A 15,849-nucleotide genomic window follows, 5' to 3' on the forward strand; every position below is an offset into this window, starting at 1 on the left:
ATCTCCCGATGGGATGGAAATTATACGGATAAGACTAATTATACTCTAAAATTTACAAAGATAGATACTTTTGGAATACAAGCCTGTGTTAGAGATCCTTATGTGTTTTGGATAGGAAACCTAACCATTAATACTACTACTAAAGAAGTTAGTTGTATAGAAAATAGAAGTTGTTCATTATATACGTGTCTAAATAATACTATAGATTCTGCTAATATTACTATCCTAATTCTCAGACGATGAAAAGGTCTATGGCTCCCTGTTTCACAGCACAGACCTTGGGAATCGTCACCTGTTATGCATATGTTACTGCAAATTTTAAAAAAAGTATACAAAAGAACAAAAAGATTTCTTGAATCATTAATAGCTTTTCTTATTGGTTTAATAGCTATTACAACAACAGCCGCTGTCGCAGGGACAGCATTACATCAATCTATTCAAACCACAGAATTTGTTCAAGAATGGCATAAGAGTGCAAGCAAAGCTTGGGGCGAGCAGTAGCAAATTGATAAGGAGGTTAATGCCTGCCTTGTGGACTTAGAAAATGCCATTCTCCTTTTAGGAGAGGAGGTGGTAAACTTGTGGTATCAATTTAAGTTAAAATGTGACTAGAATACGTCAACATTTTGTGTCACTCCCCATGAATATAATCACACACTTTTTAATTGGAATAAAGTTAAAAAACATCTACTTGGACATTATAATAATCTTACACTAGGCATTTTAAAATTGTAAGAAATTGTGGATGATATACAAAGTGTAAACTTCAATATCCTTTCAAAATCAGAAACTATGCAAGGCATTGCTGATGGCCTCAAACGGTTAAATCCTATGGTATGGGTTAAATCCCTCGGTGGTGGGTTCCTAGGTAGCATTTTCATAATCTTATTAATCTTGTTGTGTCTTTGTTTAGTCCTTAGATGCACAAGAAAAACCCTCTCAGACCTAAAGCAGAAAGAAGCTGCTTGGTCCATCTTGTCAGCATTGAAGAGGCAAAAGAGGGGGACATATGGGAAACCTAGTCTTCCATGTTACTTAGATCATATCTAAGGTAGTGGCTTGGAAAGCTAAGCCACATGCCTGCATGGAAAGCTGTGCAGGTATACCTCATAAAGATATGTGTCTTGGAACCATGACAACAATGTTCTACTATTGTCCTGCACCTAAATTGTTCCTTCAATTATGCAACAAGATATAAACATTGGCAATGCAAGAGAAAACAGTTCACTCAGTTTTCCCTCTTTTTGTTTTGGCTGCCTGGGTCCAAACCATTGCTGGGCGTGGAGGCCATGGGGGCATAGGCTGTCAAGGAGACAGAACTGACCCTCTTGGGGGGGCATTGCTCCTCCCTTACATCACCCTGCATGGCCCCAGAGGATGGCTGGTTAGCCAAAGACAGGTAAGATTCCTCAGGGAAGGAACAACCTAAGACAGGCACAGTCGCAGAGGGGCCATCAGGAGAAAACTTGGGGGCCAACAGAGGTGGGGCACAGAACCTCACCCCCCCAGCTTCACAGGGGTCTAAACCCTCACCCCTTTTAAGGGAGGTCTCCTGCCCCCATGGCTACTTTGTTTCCCATGCCCAGCTCAGATCGGAGCCCAAGTAGCAAACAGACACCTGGCCAATGGCTAAGATAAAAAGGGGGATATGTGGGAAAATAGCCAGGTCTGGGAGTGCATCCTTGACGTGCTCGGGGATGCAGAACATCAAATCCTGCCCGGACGGAACACTGTCCAGGGCAGCACCCGCATTGTTGCTCCAAGAAGCGCAGCCTGTCCCTGACTTCCCTATCTTACTAACCTCTTTATCCTGCCTTCTCTGGCCTGTTACTAACTCGCCTATTTTCTGTGATAAGATGAAGCTAATAAATATGATGTGAAGCAAGTGGAGAGACTCTTTGTCTTCAAGGCTCTGAGTCCCCTGCTCCCAGAACTTTATATTTTGTGTTCGTGTTTCATTCCTGCGCCGCCCTGTCAGCAATAGTTTTTTTTGTCATTTTTACTCATTGCATTCATTTATATATATTGAGGTCCTATTTCTTTACTCATTGAAATCCTAGTCTATCAGTGAAGAAAACAAATTTGTCTGCCGTTGTGGAGATTACACTCTAGCAGAGAAGACAAGCAATAAACAAACATCAAATTAATAAATAAATGTATGCTGTGTTCAAAGGTGATACATGCTATGGACACACAGGAAAAATTGGAGCAGAATAAGGGCATTGAGAAACCAGGGTGGGGTGGTTTTAAGTCTTAGTGTGACTGGGTGAGACATCGTTGAGAAGGTGATTTTTGAACAAAGACCTGGAGGAGGTGAGGCAGTTGGCTGAGCAGATACACGGAGAGTGTCACAGGCAGAGGGGAAAGGAGAAGCAAGCCTGGTGAGTCTGGGGCCCAGAGAGGAGGCCAGTATGGTGAGATCAGCAGAGCACATGGGAAAGTAGAGGGAGAGGAGATCTGAAGGATAGGGGACAGTGGGGACCATACCACATCGGGCCTTATAGTCTTGGACTCTGAATGTAACAGGGAACCATTGAAGGTTTGGTGCAAAAATATGTCACACTGGACTTGCCTTTTGAAGAAATCTTTCTAGCTGGTGGGTTAAGAACAGATAGAGGCAGAGAGACCATTCAAGAGATGGTTGCAGTAATACAGGCAGGAGATGATGGCAGCTCAAGCCAGAGTGGTAACGCTGGAGGCAGTTACCAGCTCTCAGATGCTGCATGTAAGGTGACTGAGCCCAAAGCATTTATTGACAGACTTGATGATGGACATGACAGAGAGGAATAATGACGACCTCAAGAGTTTTGGCTCAAACAAACAAGGAAAAGAATTGCCATCAAGATTAAGATACACACAAATATTCCTAATCATTCCTGCCAAGGTTAGGTCATAGCTGAAAGGGTCTCAGTTACCTACTGAATATCATATACATGGAAGGAAAGGAGCCACTGACAACCATTTCTGATCCCGGCCAGAAGAAGGTTCCAACTTTTAAACCTTGGTTCATGGCTGTCAGCCAGATCTGTAAGAAGAGAGTAGTATTTCCGTTTAGAGAAAGTCAATAGAATAATGGATTTAGGTTGAAATGGAGGAACTTATTAGAAACTAAACAACATTAAATATTGTAAACTTTATTTGATTTATTAAAATTTATTTAAATTATTTAAAATTTGTGTTTGTCACAGTGTAAAAAACAATTTTCAGGAATCAGTCTAGGAAAAAAACAGGAAAATAGTAAGAAAAATCATCTTTTTCAAATTGTTAAATTGTATAGTTCCTCTTTCACTTATAAACGATTGAAAAAGAATGAGGAAAAATTAACAGATAACTTCTCTGAGTAACTTTCAAATTGATACATTTATAACACAATATCCAGCATTCACTATAAGGCTATTTGAGTGAACAACCATAAGTTTTATGATTCAAACTATAATTAATATTTATAAATATTAACCCCATCCCTTAGAAACAAGGCAGATAATATAAAACTCCCAGTGGAGAGAAAAGGCGTCTCCCCTGTCACCGTGGGAGGTGGAGGGTATCCTGGGTGCCACATGGAGAATGATACATACCGGTTGCCCTTTCCACCAGGCCAGATTATTTTTCTCCTTTGAAGAGAGTGAGAAATACTTGTTGAGGGTCACATCATACATATTGTTGTCAGTGATGCCGTGTGACTCTTGATACAAACCCTAAAATGATAATTTCCAAAAAAAGAAGATAAAATCTATATTGGTGTGATGGTTAAGTTCATGGTCAACTTGGCCAGGTGATAGTACCCAGCTGTCTGGTCAAGCAAACACTGGCCTAACAATTGCTATGAGGACATTTGTGGCTGGTTAATAAACGAACAGGCTGGTTTATTAAATCATCAGTCAATTGACTGCACCTGTGACTGATGACTCACTGAAGGGCGTGTCTTCCACAATGAGAGAATGCAATTGGCTGGATTTAATCCAATTAATCAGTTGAAGACTTATAAGAGAGACAGATGGAGGACCTTCACTTCTCCTTCGGCTGCCCAGTGAAGCATTTCCTGAGGAGTTCATTGAAGTTGCCGGTTCGTTTCCTGAGGAGTTCATCAAACACATTCATCGAAGATCCCAGTTCATTTCCTGAGGAGTTCAACAAAGTTGCTGGTTCGTTTCCTGAGGAGTTCATCGGACATCTTCCTTGGAGTTGACAGTTTGCTGACTGCTCTACAGAATTTGGACTCATGCATACCCACAGTTGTGAGAGTCACTTTTATAAATTTTGTAGTCATAGACACCTCTCCCTGATTCTGTTTCCCTAGAGAACCCTAATTAATACAGTGCTCAATATATAAATACATGACTATATGGGGAACCAGTGATTGTTTACTGAGGACAGAATGTATAGTGTGAGAACAAAACCATCTTAAAAGAAATGGGTTGATGAAGAAAACTTGAGGGCATTATATTGAGTGAAATAAGACAGACACTATGCCAGTTTGAATGTATTATGTCCCCCAAAATGCCATTATCTTTCATGCAATCTTGTTTGGGCAGACGTATTAGTGTTGATTAGATTTTGGAATCCTTTGGGCAGTTCCATGGATATGTTATTCAATCAACTGTGGACAAGGCCTCTGGTTGTATAATTTCCACGGAGGTGTTTCCCCACCCATTCAGGGTGGGTCTGAATTAAATTACTGGAGCACTAAATAAGCTCAGACAGAAGGAGCAAGTTTGGTACAGCCAGGAGGGACACTTTGAAGAATGCACAGGAGCTAAGTGAGGAACTGCAGTTTACAGAGACATTTTGGAGATGGCCTTTGAAAGCAGATTTTTGCTCTGGAGAAGCTAAGAGAGGACAAATGCCCCAAGAGCAACTGAGAGTGACATTTTTGAGGAGGAGCTGCAGCCTAGAGAGGAACATCCTGGGAGAAAGCCATTTTGAAACCAGAACTTGGAGCAGACACCAGCCACATGACTTTCCAGCTAACAGAGGTTTTCCAGATACCATTGGCCACCCTCCAGTGAAGGTACCCAATTGTTGATGCCTTACCTCGGACAGTTTATGGCCTTGAGACTGTAACTGTGTAACCAAATAAACCCCCTTTTATAAAAGCCAATCCATTGCTGGTGTTTTGCATTCTGGCACCATTAGCAAACTAGAACAATTGGTAAAATAGATATTTAAATTGTCATATTATGTATAATTCATATCTAGGAAGTTTGTCATATGTCTTTCAAGGTAAAACCCCTGGATCTGAACCCAAATAATACTAATGTGTGTGTGTTTTAATATATGTGTATTTATAAACACACACACATATTCCAAAAAAATAAAAAAAGGACTTTATGAATACCATGGTTGCAACATAATTCAACTACAAATGACTGTAAATAAATGTTATAAATATTATTTCCTTTCCTTGTAATACAGTCTGAGCTAAACAAATTTCCCTTGGTTTGCAGTTTGATTTTAGTTCTGCCATGGTTTACAGCAGTAAATACATTATATAGGGCATGACGGTTTGTGTTCATGGTGTTAAAGTATCTCTGTGGGTCTAGAAACTCTGGTTAAGGTTCCATATTACAATAATGATAAACCCCAGGTTACATTGATAATAACAGTAAGAATTTACATAGTAGATGCTTTTAAGTCTCAAATACACATTGGGATTAAAGTGTGTTACCAGCACTTCAGAAGGGGGTCTGCCCAATGACCATCCAACCACCTGTCTTTCCTCCATCTGTACGTACATATATACAGACACACAGACACACAGACATATACATACATACATTCAATCAATCCTTCAATCCAATCACACATATTCATTCAATCATTCCACACATTTTCTTTAAGAAACTATTATATCCCATGTAGTTGTAACTACCTTTAGATGGAATTTAGGGTGGCTTATTTCAGAACATTTATACATGTGTGTATACACACACATACAAATACACACACATATATATAAAGGAATTTAATACTACTTATACATATTTCCTTTTTTAATACATTTTTGTTGTGAAATTTCACATATATACAGAACAGTGATAACTTTCAAGATACAATTTAACAAGTAGTTAGAAAGCAAATTTCAAAGAATGTTATGAGTTACAGTTCCACATTTCAGTTATTTCCTTATTGTGATACATATTATATATTGTAATATATATTCTGTCTATATACATATATACAGGAAGGTGATAACTTTCAAGGTACAATTTAACAAGTAGCTATATAGGTAGTTTCAAAGAATATTACAGGTTATAATTTCCTCTTTATATATATGTATATATATATATACACACACACATATATAAATGTTCAGTTATATTTGTGAATGTAAAATAATACTTAAGGAATAAAATTTAAATAAGTTATAGCTATTTTCCATAGTAATAAAAGAGTAAAGAGCAAAGCAGTAAAGAGACAATCCCCTTTGAAGATAAAGGCTGAGGCAGAGGACTCTGCAGGATGTGTTCGAAATCTGTGAATCTTAATAACTTAATTTTCCTTTAAGCTCGTTTCAATCATTCCATATATTTAAAAATCTGAGTGATGAAGACTGGTGTTTGAAAACAACTTCACCTTCTCATCCATTGAGAAGAATTCACTTAATTTGTTTCTTACCTGAAGAGATGTAGTCGTATATGAATTTATTATGAAACAGAAGCCTTCATTGGGTTAACTATAATGAAATGACTAGGAAGGAGAGAAATTTCCTACATCACAGTGGCTGGCCTGGCCTCGAGCCCACCAGTTCCCAGCAGACCCTCAGATCAATGAGGGCTGTGCAAAGGCTGGGGGAGAATAGGATTTGTCACATCCGAGAGGCTGAACTGGCCTGATGCTGGGAACTCGCTCCACTGGGTGGGCTGCATGCTGGGATGCTGCTGCCCACCCGAGAAAGCACAAGCCGTGGCCACGTGGTCATGAATTGGGGTCTGGGGTCCGGCAGGGTCCCGCCTGGGCGTGGTAGGCGTGGGCAGTGGCCTGCCGGGGGCCATGGTCTTGCCGCTGCACTGAGCACTTACCGTGACAATAGTGTAATGATTTGGGAAGGTTTTGGTTGGGTAGACAGCTCTCATGTACTTTGAATGAATTCCACATGTTTCTGCAAAAAAGTGCAGTCAGAAATTAGGAAGTTGTTTCTTCCTCAGAAGTTGTTTGGTAACTAAAAATATGAACATGAAAATGTCCTGGAGATTTAGCAAATGGACTGAAGTTGGAAAAAGGTTGAAATTTTGACCACTAAAGTTCCTCCCTTCCGAGGAATTTCAGACAGGAGCATGCTAAATCGGGGGTCTGAAAAGTTTGTCTGTAAAAGGCCAGACGGTAACCTACAGGCTTTGCAGACTTTTTGCTGCAATTGTTCAGTTCTGCCATTGTAGCTGCAGAGCAGCCTGCGGCTGTGTTCCAATGAACCTTTATTTATAGACAATGACATTTATGGACTTGACATTTGAATTTGTTATAATTTTTATCTGTCTTAAATCTTCTCCTTTTTATATTTTGTTCAACCATTTTAAAATTCAAAGCACTTTTTAGCACATTATCAGCCAGTCAGTGGGTCAGATTTGGCCTTGGGAATAGCTTGCCAATTCTGAACTAAATGTACCCTAAATTATACACTGCAGCATCATTTACTTTTGCCATTTCCCTCCTCCAACCCTGGTCATTACAATAAGAATTTCCACATGCCATTTTTGCATCTGAGCTAACAGTATGACATACATCAAAAGGGAACCAATTATCTACACAACTCCAAGGGATTTGACTTGTGTAAGTACATCAGCCCATGTCATGCAGTAATGTTTACAAAACTAAGAACTTTCCAGCTTATTATTCTCAGTACAGTTTCAATTTGATCATGAAGTTTCCTGTGATCTGTTTCCACAAAGCATGGCATTAATTTTGCTCTAATTGCTTTGAGATATGAGAACCACTGGTGCAACCAGTTGTTTCCTCTGCAACAAGTTGTTCCTCTGCAACAAGAAGGGTAAGAAATTTTCCATACAGAAATCCTGACGTCTCTAAAAAGAATACTTCACTATCATATATTCTATTTAAGCTAAAACAAAAAGTAAAATTGTAGTTCTCCAGAGAGTAACAAGCTGTGCAGTTGGGAAGAGTGGATGTTTTTTCCCACAGGTGAGGGTATTGGAGATGGTTTCCATCCCATCCTCTAGCTCGGGGCTTCCAAGGGGCTCCGGGAACTTCTTCAGGATTTTCTGGGGCACCACATTAGGGATACTAAGTAGGACTCTCTAATGCGGGAGTGGAAGGTGAGGCAGGGGGATCTCAAAAATCTGTACTTTTCACAAGCAGCCAAGATGACCCAGATGTACTTTACATTGAAAAGCACTCCAGGACCTAACCCTTAATTTAGGAGTGAAATAACTTTTCTCTTACTTAGTCAATACCACCAAGAAATAAAACCTGTTCCGAATCAGGAACGGACACGTTTAACATTGTCTAGAAATTCTATGGTAAGAATATAAAAAAAGATCTAATCCACTGATGCAACCGAAAGAAATTGAGGGAAAAGAGTTGTACAATGAAGAGAGATATAAAGCCAGTTTCTGTTTTTATTTTCCTGAAACATGGTTGACAAACTCAAATTCTTAAGTGCCTAAAGGCACATGGTATAAAATGAAATACAAACTAAGCTGCCTGTGTTGTGGAAATGTGACACTGCCCTTCTTAGGATGCCCTAAATAGGCCACACCCTGAGCTATCTGCAAACTGCGTCAGCCATTTGGGGTGACCTGGCTCTGAACCAGAGCTACTGGGGATTGCCCTCCAGGGAGCAAAATTTCTTCTACCATTCTGTCTTACAGGTGTCAGCAATCCAGATTAAACCAAAGTAAAATATTTCTGGAAGGACACACAATAAACCTACAAGAGTGATTTTATCTACAGAGGAAACCGAGGAAGATGGTAAGGTTTTATTTATTTTTTAATTTATTTTCTTCTCTTTAATTTGTTAGCAATTTTTTAACTTGCATATTTCACTTTAAAAATATGTTTTTTAAGGTAATGACCAGCCAAAAAATGTCGGAAGCTATAAATGGAATAAATACATGTGCATTATAGTGCTAAATTTTAAGGAAGGATGGAAGGACTAAATTAGTAGGTGAAGCAGCTGAAGAATGTACAGATCAAAACTACAATAAAGTCTTCAGGAAATTCTTATAAGGAATGTCATAATAATATACAATTAATTAAGTTATTCCTACAAAGTGTAAACATGGCCAACTGCTTAGCATTGTTCACAGGCTCAAAACAGGCATTTTTTGTTTTGTATCGAGTTTAGTAGAATCCCCTCCTGGAAAGCTTAACCAAACTGTAGGGCTGTTTGATTTCCTGCACTCAAGGAAATCAAGAAAATCAGCAACGCTGGGACTCCAATCCCCACTGCTGGCACATTTCTTTCTTCTTTAAGAATGCAAAGGGCAGAGAGCACACGGCACCTGCTGTGGGGAATTTCAGGGTTCCACTCTTCGATAATGCCGACTGCACCAGCTCTCACCTTCGACGCTCCACCCACCTGGCCTGTCTGGGTCTTTGCTGTCTACCTGCTCCTTCTAGTTTTGTTGGATACCCAGCTTCCCACCTATCTTTCCAGGAAGCCTGACGTCCAGTCCAGGCCCAAGCACCTCTGTCTCACAGACAATTTCCTAATGGTGAACCTGGGCTTTCCTTGTCTGTCATCACCCACACAGAGACAAGGCAGTGTCTTCCCTTCTCACTAGAGTGCGAGTCTGGCAGCCACATCCTGGTGTGCTCTGTGGTCACCTGTATGACTTAGTGCCTGTGGGGGCAGTTCATGCTCAGAAATCACAACCACTGCAGCCACCCAGGCTGCTTCATGGACACTGGAGATGGGCCCTGGACTTCCTGAGCAGTGGTGGCTGCTGGCCACACCTCACCTCAAGGCGTCCATTCTTGGTGAGGCCCCGTGGGTCTAATCCTAACTCTTACCAAGACTGCTCTTATGTGGGCCACCTAGACACAAGCAGCCCCGACTCACCTTGGTAGAGCGAGCTGGTGATGTCTTCACCCATCTGAGGATTGAGGTGCTGTCTGGGTAACTGAAAAGGATTTTAAACATAGGAAAGGGGAAAGGTCTCAATGGCTCAGTATTTCAAGGTCTCATTTCCAACTCCCAATGGATGAGCAAATCAAATAATTCTATTTCAAAGGGGTTCATCTCACTCTGACTAATTGCCCTTTTGGACACAGGATTTGATATCCAGATTATCCAATGAAATGCATATAAGGAAACAGAAACTGAGAGCTGCCCATTAACTTCCCAGGCCAAGTAACTCAGCAGTGAGTGAGAGCTCCTGGATTTGGATTTAGTTCTGTCTGGACCCCGGAACTCCTAACTGCATTGTTAAAGATTTGCCTCAGGGACTGAGGGAGAAGCTGAAGACACAGGGTGCCTTATGTTATCTGCCTTCTAGAATCCAGGAATTTTAGATAGGGATTTGACAGTAGAAATCATTAGATCCAGTCAGCTCAGTTTACCATGGGAAAACTGAGGCTCAGAATACTCAACTGACCTGCTCATGCTCAAACAGCTGTATTTCAATCATTTGGAGGAAAAAATAAAGGAAGTCAGTAAAACTGTCATCAACTTTGAGGACATGGGGGTAGAAAGCAGCCTGGGAGAAGGGGGAAGAAAGAGGAATTGCAGGGCAGGGAGGAGCCAACCTCTTCCCAACTGGAACTAGACCCCCCACCTCTCACCTGCTGGAGCTTCTGCATGTGCTGACCGTCCAGTCTGCCCCGACTCCCACAGGACTCTGTCCCCTGCTCAAGACCCAAAACCCGGTTCTGACAGATGCCACTTTATGCCAGTATACATGACCAGATTTCCACAGAACAGAAATTATATCCAAATACAAAACATTAACATTAATAAACAAAGAGATGAACATGGCAGCAAAACAGGAAGGGGGGGCCAGCAGGTATGAAAATACACTCCCCACTGAACATAGATACCCTGTGGTAACATCACCAGGATCTTGAGAGGACCTGGGCTAAGACAGACCATTAAAGTCACAAGTCAGCAAGGAAGGGGCATTGTCTACAGATGGACCAATGGGGTGTCCTATTATCAATAGCATGCCTCTAGGTGGAGAAGACTTACTCAGTTTATTAGTATTTGGCATTGAAGTGCCCCACGTTTGCAAAAATATTCAGCTCTAAAGCCATCCATGGAAAACAAGATAACAGGTGGCAGTGCAAACCTGAAAATGGAAAAAAAAAAAGGTGGTCCATTATTTTGATAGTAAAAGATATTTTAAAAAAGGCACTTTACTACTTAGAATGGTCTAAATTATGTAATTCTGGTATGTTATTAATCCTAAAGAAAACATACAATATTAAAAAATAAGCACTACATAAATTATCCAGGTCTTTCAACTCTCATTCCTGCCACCCTCTGAGTTCTGATGTTCAAATGACTTTGGCTAGATTTCTTTATTTCTAAGTACCCCTTGGCATCAGCATTTATAACATGCAGGTACGCCTTGTGTGAAACTGCTCTGTCCCTGATTGTGTGGGAAGGCAGCATGCTGTTGAGGAAAAAGAAGGTGTTGGCCTCAGACAGCCTTGAGTTCAAGTCTCAGCTTCATGCTTTACTAGCTATTTCACCCTGCACAGCTGCTCAGCTCTCAAAACCTCAGCCCCAACTCACCCAGTATGGATCATTACAACTTGTCTTATTAGAACTATTGCTTCACCCAAAATGTATTTAATACCTTACAATGGCAGTTATATGCAGATATTGATGGCAAAAGTGGGAGTGATGTACAGTTTTCAGTAGATTTTCTTGATAGGGGAATCAGGATAATATTAATGGGGTATAGGGGTCTAAGATGGTGGCATAGAGGGGAGTGGAAGCTAAGTAGTCCCCCTGGAACAACTAAAAAAAAACAGAAACAACTAGTAAATAATCCGGAATAACTGCAGGGGGACAAACGTGACCGTCCACTCATCATACACCAACCTGAATTGGGAGGAATGCCCGAGATCACAGCATAAAATCTGTAAGTAAGAACTGCGGATCCAAATCGGGAGACCCCTCCCCCACAGCCCTAGCTACAAAGCCTCGTGGTGCCAGAGAGAAGCTTTCTCCCAGTGAGCGAATATAGCTCAGCTGAGCTCCAACTGGAGTTTTAATTAGTGAGTGTGAACCGCTCACTACGAGGTATGAATCTCCAACAAGTAGACAGAGGCTTTGGGTGATGACTGATGTTGAGAACCAGAGGGTTACCTCGGACTAGCTCTGTTCGTTTTTTGGCTCAGTGGAGAAAGCCTCAGCCATTTTCAGTTCCCACTTCTGTGACCCAGACAGGGGTATAATACAGGCAAAAAGAGACCATGGAAATGCTAATGACCTCCCCCTATGGCGTCTATCTTCTCTCAGAGGAAAGGGGTGGGGCCCAGCTCTACTACCTGCCTTTCATTCAGAATTTACACCAGTCAAGAATTATAGGCTAACAGGCATCGCCTGCTGGGCAGAAAAGCACAGTGACCAGAAGCATCACAGGGTATACCAATTTTCTAAGACACACCCTCAGGGAAACCAGATACTGAATATTTCTTCCTTCTAGGACCTGAGCCCATTCTGGTCTGGGGAGGCCTGATTGGGGTAACCAAGGAAACCATGCCTAGACAACAGAAAACTACAACCTACACCAAGAAAAATGAGGTTATGGCCCGTTAAGGGGAAAAAACTTGCACTTCAACTGTTATGCAGGAATTGAAACAACTAATAATAACTGAATTCAAAAAGTTTAGGAAAGATATGGCAAATGAGATGAACCATATAATGAAAACATAGGACGTACATAAGGTAGAAATTGAAAGTTCAGAAAACCAACTAGTGGAATCTATGGAAATGAAAGGCACAACACAAGAGATGAAAGACACACAGGAAACATACAACAGCAGATCTCAAGAGGCAGAAGAAAACAGTCAGGAACTGGAAAACAAGGCACCTGAAAGCCTACACACAAAAGAACAGATAGAGAAAAGAATGGAAAAATACGAGCATTGTCTCTGGGAACTTAAAACCAACACAAAAAGCAAGAATTTACATGTCATTGGTGTCCCAGAAGGAGAAGAGAAGCAAAAAGGGGCAGAAGCAATAATAGAGGAAATAATCAACGAAAATTTCCCATCTCTTATGAAGGACATAAAATTACGGATCCAAGAAGCGCAGCATACCCCAAACAGAATAGATCTAAATAGGCCTACACCAAGACACTTAATAATCAGATTATCAAACATCAAAGATAAAGAGAGACTCCTGAAAGCAGCAAGAGAGAAACGATTTATCACATACAAAGGAAGCTTGATAAGACTATGTGTGGATTTCTCAGTAGAAACCATGGAGGCAAGAAGGAAGTGGTGTGATGTATTTAAGATACTGAAAGAGAAAAACCACCAACCAAGAATCCTATATCCAGCAAAACTATCCTTCAGATATGAGGGAAAGCTTAAAATATTCTCTGACAAACAGACAATGACCAAGTTTGTGAACAAGAAACCTGTTCTACAGGAAACTCTAAAGGAAGCACTGCAGACAGAAAGGAAAAGACTGGAGTTTGGAAAACAATTTTGGAAGACAGTAGCACAGCAATGAACAAAGATGACTGTGAATATGGTTGGAAGAGGAAGGCTGGGACCATGTGGGACACCAGCACAAAAGACAAATGATTAAGACTGGGACTATGTAACTCAGGGAAACCTAGGATCCTCAACGATTGTAATAAAAGGTACAAATATGTTTTTACATGAGGTAGAACAAATGAATGTCAACATTGCAAGGTGTTAAAAATAGGGTGGGATTGGGGGGAAAATACAATCAATGCAAACTAGAGGCTAGAATTAACAGAAACGTTGTATTATGCTTCCTTTAATGTAACAAAAGCAATATACCAAAGCTAAATGCATATGAGGGGGGGGCAGGGAATAGGGGAAGGGTATGGGACTCCAGGCATTGTGATGTTGTCTGACTCTTTATGCTACTTTAGGTTAATGCTATCTTACCTTTTGTCACCTTCTAGCTATCAAGTTTGTTTGTTTGTTTGTTTGTTTTTCTCTTTCTCTTGTCTTTCTCTTTTGCCTCTCTGCCTTCTTTGACTCTTCCTCCATCTTTGTGGAAGAAATGTCCTTATATAGAGAGTGGCAATGGTGCTCAATACATAAATACATGACTATACGGGGAACCAACGATTGTTTACTTAGGATGGAACATATAGTGTTTGAACAAAACCGTCTTAAAAGAAACAGGTTGATGAAGAAACCCTGAGGGCACTATATTGAGTGAAATAAGACAGACACATAAAGGCAAATATTGCAGGGTCTCACTGATAGGAACTAATTACAATACGTAAACTCATAGGCATGAAATATAAGTTACCAGGATATAGAATGAGGCTAAAGAATGCGGAGTGGTTGCTTACTATGAGCAGAATGTTCAACTAGGTTGAATGTAAATATTTGGAAATGGACAGGGGTGATGGTAGCATATAATGAGAATAACTAACAGTGCTAAAAGGTGTGTGAAGGTGGTGGAAAGGGTAAGCTCAGAGTCACGCATGTCACCAGAAGGAAAGCTGGAGGTTAAAAGATGGGAATGTATAAAACAGTGAATCCTGTGGTGGACAATGTCTGTGATTAACTGTACAAATATCAGAAATCTGTCTCATGAACTAGAACAAATGTATGACACTATAACCAGAAATTAATTATAGAGAGACATATAGAAAAAAATTTATACCTATTGCAAACTGTATACTACAGTTAGTAGTATTTTAACATTCTTTTATCAACAGTAACAAATGTACTATACCAAAACTATGAATCGATAATGGAGTGGGGGGCATGGTTAGGGGTATGGGAGGATGTGAGTTTTCCTTTTTTTTGTCTTGTTTCTTTCCTGGAGTAGTGAAAATGTTCTAAAATTTGAAAAAAAAAAATAATTGTGTAATGGATGCACAGCTGTATGGTGGTGCCGTGGGCAACTGATTGTACACTTTGGATCTTTGGATAGCTGTATGGTATCTGAACAATCTCAATAAAAAAAAATTTTTTTTTAAAAGATAACATTAATGGGAATATCAGGAATGTGTATACTCTCTGGTTTCTAACTCAACCACTCCTTCAGATTTGTGTTTAGTAATCAACTATTCACCTTTGGCACAATTTCGCAAAGGAGTTTCAGTTTTGAACCTGGGAAGATCCCTAAGGTTAGAAATAGAAACTCTTATGTAAACCTTGTTCAATGCTGAGCATCTAGTAGATACTTAATGAGTGCCTGTTAAAAATGGAATGTACAAATATAACGCTACAACCACCACCAATGATGATTGTTTACAGAAAATATCAGGCATTTTGGTAAACAAAAATTCTCATTTTCCTTCTTTTTTTTTTTTTTTGGTATTCTTAACTATATCAATTTTCTTTAATATCCTAATTTGAGTCCATTTATTCCATTTAGAAAGACAAATTAAAATATAGCCACTTAACACAACACCCAGAATTCTTCTCTGAATACTTCCTTGTGGCCGCAGAGAGGAGCAATAGTTCACATCTGCATGGTTCTCCGAAATAACACTCTTCACTATTCCCTTTGCTTACAAACTGGTGATGAAATTATTCAATACCTGAAATGTATTTATATAATTCATGGTGTTAGAGCCGTGTGTTCAGTGTATTTGGGTAGGGGTGTCCACAGACTTTCCCAAATAAGTTGACTGTCATTTTCTTGCAGATTTTTAATAGCCCTACTTAATGTTCTGTGCTTCCTTTTCACCAACTTGATTCTTCACTATTTTCCAATTA

General features: G+C 40.1%; 1 pseudogene; it reads right to left on the minus strand.

Moving 5' to 3' along the window:
• Window positions 1–15,849, minus strand: part of LOC119540478 — a 256,014-nt pseudogene that overhangs the window by 84,577 nt on the left and 155,588 nt on the right.

Source organism: Choloepus didactylus, chromosome 7, assembly GCF_015220235.1.
Source record: "Choloepus didactylus isolate mChoDid1 chromosome 7, mChoDid1.pri, whole genome shotgun sequence".
Lineage (NCBI taxonomy): Eukaryota > Metazoa > Chordata > Mammalia > Pilosa > Megalonychidae > Choloepus > Choloepus didactylus.